The sequence below is a fragment of the Miscanthus floridulus genome, chromosome 18 (assembly GCF_019320115.1).
Source record: "Miscanthus floridulus cultivar M001 chromosome 18, ASM1932011v1, whole genome shotgun sequence".
Taxonomy (NCBI): Eukaryota; Viridiplantae; Streptophyta; class Magnoliopsida; order Poales; family Poaceae; genus Miscanthus; species Miscanthus floridulus.
Genome location: NC_089597.1, coordinates 78,472,833 through 78,481,941, shown reverse-complemented (window position 1 = coordinate 78,481,941; position 9,109 = coordinate 78,472,833). Strand labels below are relative to the sequence as shown.

Below are 9,109 nucleotides of genomic sequence, written 5' to 3'. Positions count from 1 at the left end.
CCATGCTAGGGTAAAAATACTGTTGTACCAGAGAAGTTGGTTCCCGACGTATTCTGGCGTGTAAATAGTGGTTGTGCATCATTAAGTCCTAGCCATAAAACCATAATGAGGATGGGTTAGGTGCACCTCCATCGGCGCGCATCAATAAGCCGGTTGATTTTTAGAGTGATTTGTTGCAGGTCGTTTGTTAACGAGCACTAAGGGTGTCACGTTTTTCTTCGAGATATGTCAAGTAATGTGATTCGAATTTTTATGAGCCTCATTAGTGGAAGAGCGAGGACATTGTCTCGAAGCCATGAGGCCAATATAACAGTGTCTAGGGCCGGTCACCACTGAAGGCGAGTAACGAACGCGTGAGTAGCTGTCGATAGTTGCGCTTATTACTCTTCGAGCTGGTAATGGGTAGAATGAGTGAACATCCACTATCACTGAAAGGAAGTGGCAGGACAAAGCCTGACCAGCGGGGACATGTCATAAAACTCTTTTTCTAGATTCTAGGAGCTCGTACTTTGGTAACAACCATGGGCCAACAAGTTTTCCAGTTTCCCCCGAAGGGGCACACATCCACTGAAATAAGGTACTTCGAGCTCATCCGGGTATTGGGAGATTTACGTGACACCAAGTGTTAGAGGTTTTCAGATCAGACTGGTGACCCTCCCGAATACCCTCTGACTCTAGAGGGGCAGGGTCGATAGCGAATAAATCGCTACCGCTTACACCAGCTAAGGGGGTGAGCCAGGCCGAGTACCCGATCTGAGTGTCAGATCACTCGCATGCACCGGCTCGAGTGACGGTGTGTCGGATTTCAGACCATTTGGTCCCACGACCTCCGCGGTTACGTGGATGGGTTCCTTCTCCATGAAGGTGAGGCGTCGGATTCTGTGGCTTGTCTCCCCACGCGTCTATCTCAAAAGCTGTGCCTCTCAAAAGCTATGTCATTAACGATCAAATCCAACTGCTAACTAAGGTACAATCTTAAACACATATTCATTTACTATTAACCAAGTTCCATATGTATTTGGAGAATATTATTTTGCAGGTCACAAACACAAGTACATGGAATAATTCACTGAAAGGAGCTTTCCGATGCTGATTCACGCAAAGGAACAAGGGAGACGCATATCAACTCAAGTCAACCGGGGCAAAGCACCATGGAGGAGTGATCCACGTCTAGCCCATAGCCCACCGCGCGAAGGCGGTGGCAAAGCGGCTTGGTCAAGGGGTGGGCGACCCGCTGCCGGCGCGCCTCAGTGACCTCTTCGACAGGCGGTGGCATGGCTCCATGCTGTGGTGGTGGGAGCTGGTCCTCGTGCTAGGAATAGCCTCTAGCACCGCCTAGCTCCGTGTATAAATAATGGGGCACTTGCCCTCTACAAGACACAACATATTGAGCATCACCTCACACACCTCAGTCACTCTTATAGCATTTCCATTTTAGTAGTAGCTTTAGGGCAAGGCAAAGCTACCATGGAGAGCTTGACTCCTTGGAAGAAGAGACCTTTGGGAATGAATAGAAATATGAGTTCTTTCAAAGTCTTGCTTTCACTTTATAATTATAGTCATGCTTATGAACTAGAGTATAGTTATTGTGTTATGATCTTGATATGTGAACTAGCCTATAGTTTGTATGTCATGAGAGTAGCACACTTAACTTTATGCTTAACAATTCATATAACTTATATAATCGCCATTAGATCCAAGTTGAGGTGGCGGTTCATCATGCCATCAGGTGTGCCCAAATCCTTTACCTATCGATCCATAGGGTCGGGGACCCAGGGGGATTTGGATAGTTTCTATATACGCAAGTGTGGTGCTTGGGTATGGAGAGATAGGTGAATGCATTGTCCCTTTCCACGATTGAGGGGTAGGCGACAGGTGGTGACAGCCCCATTCGTCCCTTGTAATCCCCACGTTCGACCGGGGTGTAGGAGTCTAAATTGTCACATGAGGCTGCTGGGAGACCAGTACTCGTGGCCTCCCGACCTGCTTCACACTTAGCCCTAATTCTAATTATGTAACTTGTATGACCATTAACTAATCTTTGTATGGCTATACTAGACCAATGCCTGCTCGACTTAGGATCATTCTTTTATTCTCTCTTTATTTTATCCTTTGAGGAATGCCAAGTGTGTGTCCACTATCTTAAAATCACCGTTATTGCCCCTGTTATAAACAATTAGTGCACTTACAAGCATTATTATTCAAGTTCATATCCATACTAGACTCTTAATCAAATGCCTTCTTTTGGGAAAATATAAATAATGATACCCTGAATACTTCTGGGTGAAATGCTATAATGATAGCTCCGTGCACTTGGGGATAAATATCTAAAGTTGTTAAGGAGCTATCAAGGCTATTACTTAGTGGCATTGCTAATTATTAGTGATGAAGCTAAGAAATACCATCAAGCACTTCTGGCGCAGTTGCTGGGGATACAAACCTAGTAGCTATGCTAAGAAGTGTCAACAAGCATTTTTGGCGCTCTTGCTGGGGAAGGCATAATTGATTAAAGAATCTAGTAGGACATGTTCATGATAATATGCATGTGAGGTACCCATTGTTTATGCAGGCTAACTTTGCTTATTTTCTTCTATTGTGGATGAAAACAGGATAGTGTATGACCGGTTTCGACCTACCGAACAACTACACTCAAAATCTAGAGGCACTCCTAAGAAAGAAACGTTATCATGCCGCTTCTTCTTCTACTACTCCTTCGACAGTCGAACCAGTCACCCCTGCACCATCTGCTACTCCAATCATGGCTAAGACCATCCACGACTACTCCACCCCCACTGTTTCCAACGTGCCCATTGGGCCCACTGTTAACATTAGGGATGGGAACTTCGAGCTCCATACCGGCCTCATCACGATGGTGCAGACAAACCAATTCCATGGTTTGCCTAGCGAGGACATGAATGCACATCTCCAACACTTCCTCGAGCTGTGCGACACTATCGTCATCAAGGACGTCGCACCTGAGAGCATCAGGCTCCGCTTGTTTCCCTTCTCCCTCTCGGGGAAGGCGAAGTAGTGGTTCTATAAGGACAAGGAAGCTATCAAAACATGGGACAAATATTACATGACGTTCCTCACCAAGTTCTTCCCCATGGGTAAATCCAATGCCCTGAGGGAATGAATTTCGAACTTTTAGCAAAGCTCCATGGAAACCATTCACGAGGCATGGGAGAGGCTGCAGGGCTACATCCAAGCATGTCCACACCAAGGGATTGAAAACTAGTTAGTGGTCCAAAATTTTTATGATGGATTAATACCCATGTCTAGGGGCCACCTCGATGCTGCTGCTGGGGGCGCTTTACTTTCCCTCACAATTGATGGAGCCATGACTCTCATCAATAAAATGGTGTCAAATCAAAGCTGGGAGGAGGAAAGGAAAACACAAAAAGGAATGCATACCGTGAAGGAGACGAATATGCTTTCCACAAAAATAGATTTATTGATGAAAAGACTAGAGGAACGGGCCCAAGATAAAGACGCCATGATGGGCACTATCTAGGCCATGGACTCACACATGACGTGTGAGGTCTGTGGGAATGTTGGCCATTCGGGGAATGATTGCCCCAAAACCCGCAAAGAAGCTGCCTTCATCAACAACGGGTTTCGCCAACCATCAGGTAATAATGGGTGGAACAACTAGTCCCGCCTGCGGTAATTCGAGCTACAATTCTAATTACAAATTTGAATCAACCTTCCTTTAAAGACTTGGTTTTAGGCCAAGTTAAAATTATTGAAAATCTCACAAAGAAATTAATGTCAAATGATAAAATGCTTGAAAATATAAATTCTCATATTGAAGGTTTAACTTCTGCTATTAAAAATCAAATGAGCTTCAATAAAATGGTAGAAACACAACTAGCTCAAATAGCTGTTGCAATTATTATTGACAGTAATGGAAAAATTCCTGCTCAACCTAAAAATTCTTACGAAAATGTAAAAGCGGTGATCACTTGGGTGGTAAGACTACTCGTGCTCCACCAAACCCTAACCAGTCTACAGGAAAGGCAAAAGAGCACCAGGAGGCCAAACCTTCAACAAAAGAAAAAGAAAAAGAAAAAGAACAAGAAGAGGTGACGGCACCAAAGGACTTCATCGAAATCAGCTACCTGCCATTTCCCACAAGGAACCACAAGCAAGCCATGGACGAGCAATTCGCTCGATTTGTTGAGATGATTGAGCAGATGCATGTAAGCGTCCCCCTGATGGACGTCTTGCATGTACCTTCCTATGCCAAGTACATCATCAACAACAAGCGACCACTACCATCCATGGAGGTCATCAAGCTGACGGAAGAGTGTAGCGCTGCTATACTCGACTTTCCTAAAAAGAAGAAGGATCCTGGGTGCCCCACAATCTCATATTCCATCAGGATCCAGTATTTAGACCAAGCCTTATGTGACCTTGGGGTTAGCGTAAGCATTATGCCCAAGGCCATCTTCGACGAGCTAAATCTCACGCAATTGACACCAACACCGATGATGCTCTAGCCGATTAGATGGTCCGCTACCTGACAGGGATAGCCGAAGATATTCCGGTAAAAATCCGGGATTGCTACATCCCTGTTGACTTTGTGGTACTCGACATGGAGGTCGCAAAAGAAACAACCCTCATCCTTGGGTGACCCTTCTTGAGCACTGTAGGAGCCCAAATTGATGTTGGAGCTAGAGAAATCCGCTTCAATATCCATGGTAATGAAGAAAAATTCGCCTTCAGGCCTAGAAAGGAGCAATGCTCCATGATTCACATCAAGTACGGGCCAAACCCACAAGTCCTATAGGAGGTCCATATCCAACCTCAAATGGTGGATAGGCTTGTGATAAAGAACAAAGAAATAAAAAAGAAGCCAGGGCAGAAGAAGGTTAAACAAATGACAAAAGAAAAGACCCCATGAGTCGTTCCCACACCACCAAAGAAGAACAAACCGGTGTGGAAACCAAAAGAAGAAGATCTGAAGTCCACTACCACACCACCAAGAACAAACAAGATGGTATGGAGGCCGAAGAAAGAGTAGCCCTTCACATCCACTACTCTGGGATCGGGCGCTCCATCGACAAGCAAGAAATGAACAGAGAAAAGTTCTACTCATTGGACTTAAAAAAGGTGAGTCCTTGCCAAAGGTAAATTGGTAGTTATCTATTATAATTATTCTAAAACTTAGAATTCCTAGTTCATACGTCAATGAATGCAAAATAAATAAAAATAAAAAATAAAGATTTGCCTCTATGTTGCCTCTGTTGTTAAATTTTAGTTATCTTCCCATGTTCTACATGAAGTATGTTTTGGTTTGAGGCATGGTTAGTGTACAATCATGTCTTCATAGGCTTTTTCAATTAAGCATGGTGCTTATGTTACTTAGCCTACCTTGATTAGATATTTAATTTGATCATTGAACCAAAACTGCTGAGTATAGACATTGGTTGAAATAAACAACATGAGTTTTAGCAAACCATATATAATAAAACAAAGAATCCGCCTAAAAGTTTACCTTTCGTCTTTGCTAAATGAAACTTAGTTATCGTCTGATGTTCTACACAAAGTATATTTTGGTACGAAGTATGATTTCTGGTCGGTGCTTTCATAGACTTCTTATATTAAGCAAGGTGCTTAGGTTAATTAGTCTATCATGATCAATATGTTAGCTTGATCATTGTACCAAAACTACTAAACATATACACTGGTTGATACATTAAATAAAAATAAAATGACCTACCTCGAAGTCATCACCAGGCGAAGAGCTAACTTGGTGGAGGACCCCCACAGAGGTAAGTAGTATCTTTTATTCTCATAATTTTATTTTTTGCATTATTTAATTTCTGCATTTATTTCTTTATTAGCATTTAAAAAAATTGAAAAATAGAAAATCCAAAAAATGAAATATGATAAAAACAACAAAAAAATTATTTATTCCGCTCCACATATGTGATTTAAGAATGTTTAGTTTCTCCTATGTTGAAATAATAAATAGTTGCTCTGTCTATAATTCATTTGTGCCTAGGCTGTAACTTTGTATATCCCAAAATTTAAGTTTTTTGGCTAAAATGTCTCATCCTAAAACTTGAAACTTGTGGGTTACAAAAGCATGATCCTTTTCTAAGTTGTTGCAAGTGATGATATGGTAAATAGAATTTGCTATGACTTTGCTCTAAGAGAAGCTTGACATCCAGAGTTTTCATTTAAAAATACTAAAATCAAAAGTTCTTCAATGGTTATGAATCCCTACCATGGCCATATGATATGATTCAAATCATAACCCTAGTCATATGCTACTTATATTCATATTGAGTTTTGTCAAATTATTGTGACCCTTGTAAATATTCTAGTCATGCACCCATGATCAAGATTCATGTACACCTATAAATAAAATGCTAACTCTTACACCGAGAGTTATGCAAAAACATGTTTTTTGTCCACCTAAAATAAAAACTCCATTCATTTGTCATAAGTTTTTCTCTCCAAAGTTTTCATATGCCAAAAAGAAGTATGGGGCTATGCTAAAAAAAGAGACACATGAAGCTGTCAAAATAGAAAAAGAAAAGAAGAAAAAGAATGGAACACATGAAGGTTCTAAAGTATTGAATAAAAGGGAGAGAGAAAACTCATACTTCCAAGGTAATTATAAAAAGGGATAAAGTCATGATCAAAAGGAGTACAAAAATAATAGGATTAGAAAAAATATTCCACACACTTGATCGAAGTGTATGACTTGCATCTCTTTGGATTTGGTTTTTGACTTAGTCTTATATGTGATAGGATGATTTGCATCTCCTATTCATACCTACCTAAAACTCCACTCAAAGCCTTTTAGAGATAGGATGAAAATAAGGCAAAACAACCAAATGCCTTGGTGAGGATCATACACATTGAGCGATCGAGTAAATCATTTGAGGAACTCATATTTCATTTTGCAAAATTCATAAAACCTCTAGATAGAAGGTTGATCAACGAATGAATGATTCGTAATTCTGTTAAAACCGCTCTATATTGCAACCACCTAAGACTTGGAAAAGCAATAAGCCCCAAAGAGATTAAGTTAAAAGAGTGGATAGAATGCCAAACTTATTTAAATTAAGGAATAATACTTTGTTATAGGCATGGCACTTGTGAATTATATTCGACATAGTAGCAACTCTAAATCAACAACCAATAACTTAGCTATTTGCTCGGGACGAGCAAATGTAAAGCTAGGGGGATCTTGTTGGTGGTCATTAATGATCAAATCCGACTGCCAACTAAGGTACAAAAAGAGGAGAAATTGACAATCTTAAACACATATGCATTTACTATTAACCAAGTTTCATATGTATTTGGAGAATATTATTTTGCAGGTCACAAACACAAGTACATGGAATAATTCACTGAAAGGCGCTTTCTGATGCTGATTCACGCAAAGGAATAAGGGAGACGCCTGTCAATTAAACTCAATCAGGGTAAAGCACCATGGAGGAGTGATCCATGTTTAGCCCACAGCCCACCGCGCGAAGGCGGTGGCGTGGCGGCGTGGTCATGGGGTGGCTGACCTCTAGGGGTGGCCAACCCCCTCTAGCATGCCTCAGCCACCCCTTCGATAGGTGGTGGCATGGCTCCATGCTGAGGCAGTGGGAGCCAGTCCTCGTACTAGGAATAGCCTCCAGCACCGCCTAGCTCTGTGTATAAATAGAGGGGTACCCCCCTCTAAAAGACAACACATTGAGCATCACCTCACTCACACTTGTAGATTTTCCTTTTTAGTAGTAGCTTTAGAGCAAGGCAAAGCTACCTTGGAGAGTTTGTCTCCTTGGAAGAAGAGACCTTTGGGTATGAATAGAAATATGAGTTCTTCCAAAGTCATGCTTTCACTTTATAATTATAGTCATGCTTATGAACTAGAGTATAGTTATTGTGTTGTGATCTTGATATATGAACTAGCCTATAGTTTGTATGTCATGAGAGTAGCACACTTAACTTTATGCTTAACAATTCATATAACTTATATAATCGACATTAGAGCAAAGTTGAGGTGGTGGTTCATTGTGCTGTCAGGTGTGCCCAAGTCCTTTACCTGTCGATCCATAGGGTTGGGGAACCAGGAGGATTTGGGTAGTTTCTGTATACGCAAGCATGGTGCTTGTGTATGGAGAGATAGGTGAATGCATTGTCCCTTTCCACAGTTGAGGGGTAGGTGGTAGGTGGTGATAGCCCTATCCGTCCCTTGTAATCCCCACGTTCGACTAGGGTGTTGGAGTCTAAATTGTCACATGAGGCTGCTAGGAGACTAGTACTTGTGGCCTCCCGACCTACTTCACACTTAGCCCTAATACTAATTATGTAACTTGTATGACCATTAACTAATCTTTGTATGACTATACTAGACCAATGCCTGCTCAACTTAGGATCATTCTTTTATTCTTTCTCTTTATGTTATCCTTTGAGGAATGCCAAGTGTGTGTCCACTATCTTGAAATCACTATTCTTACCCCTGTTATAAACAATTGGTGCACTTACAAGCATTATTATTCAAGTTTATATCCATACTAGACTCTTAATCAAATGCCTTCCTTTGGGAAGATATAAATAACAATACCCTGAATACTTTCAGGTAAAATGCTATAATGATAGCTCTGTGTGCTTGCGGATAACTATCAAGGCTATTACTTAGTGCTATTGCTAATTATTAGTGATGACGCTAAGAAATACCAACAAGCACTTCTGGCGCAGTTGCTGGGGATACATACCTAGTAGCCACACTAAGAAGTGTCAACATCGGGCCTTAACTCCCGCTTTCCCCCGTGGAGACTGCTGGGATAACATGGACCATGCACGTCCCCTGCCTATAAAATAGAGGAATAGAGGAGAGTTAGTACATCTGCGTAGTAGCCTTTGCACGCTCACCTTCCTTTGCTCATCACATCTCCTATAGTCATCAGATCTTGTCTTCCATCCGTGGCTAGAGAGAAGCGTTAGTGGGATGAGTCCGAGGAGGGATCTGCCGAGAAGGGCATGCCTTCCTCCACCTAGGCCTTCCGTCTGGGCTTGATGGGGTTCGGGTAAGGATAGATCTATTGTTGACTTCGTTGGGGATGAATCTAATGCATTTCTCGATGTCATGGCCCGCCAC

At 41.8% G+C, this 9,109-nt stretch overlaps 1 non-coding gene across 1 annotated transcript; it reads right to left on the bottom strand.

The window, feature by feature from the left end:
• Positions 1–3,121: 3,121 nt before the first annotated feature.
• Positions 3,122–3,228, bottom strand: LOC136524958 (small nucleolar RNA R71). Its single transcript, XR_010776302.1, has one exon. It is a non-coding gene; the product is annotated as a small nucleolar RNA R71 (small nucleolar RNA).
• Between the last annotated feature and the right edge of the window lie 5,881 nt (positions 3,229–9,109).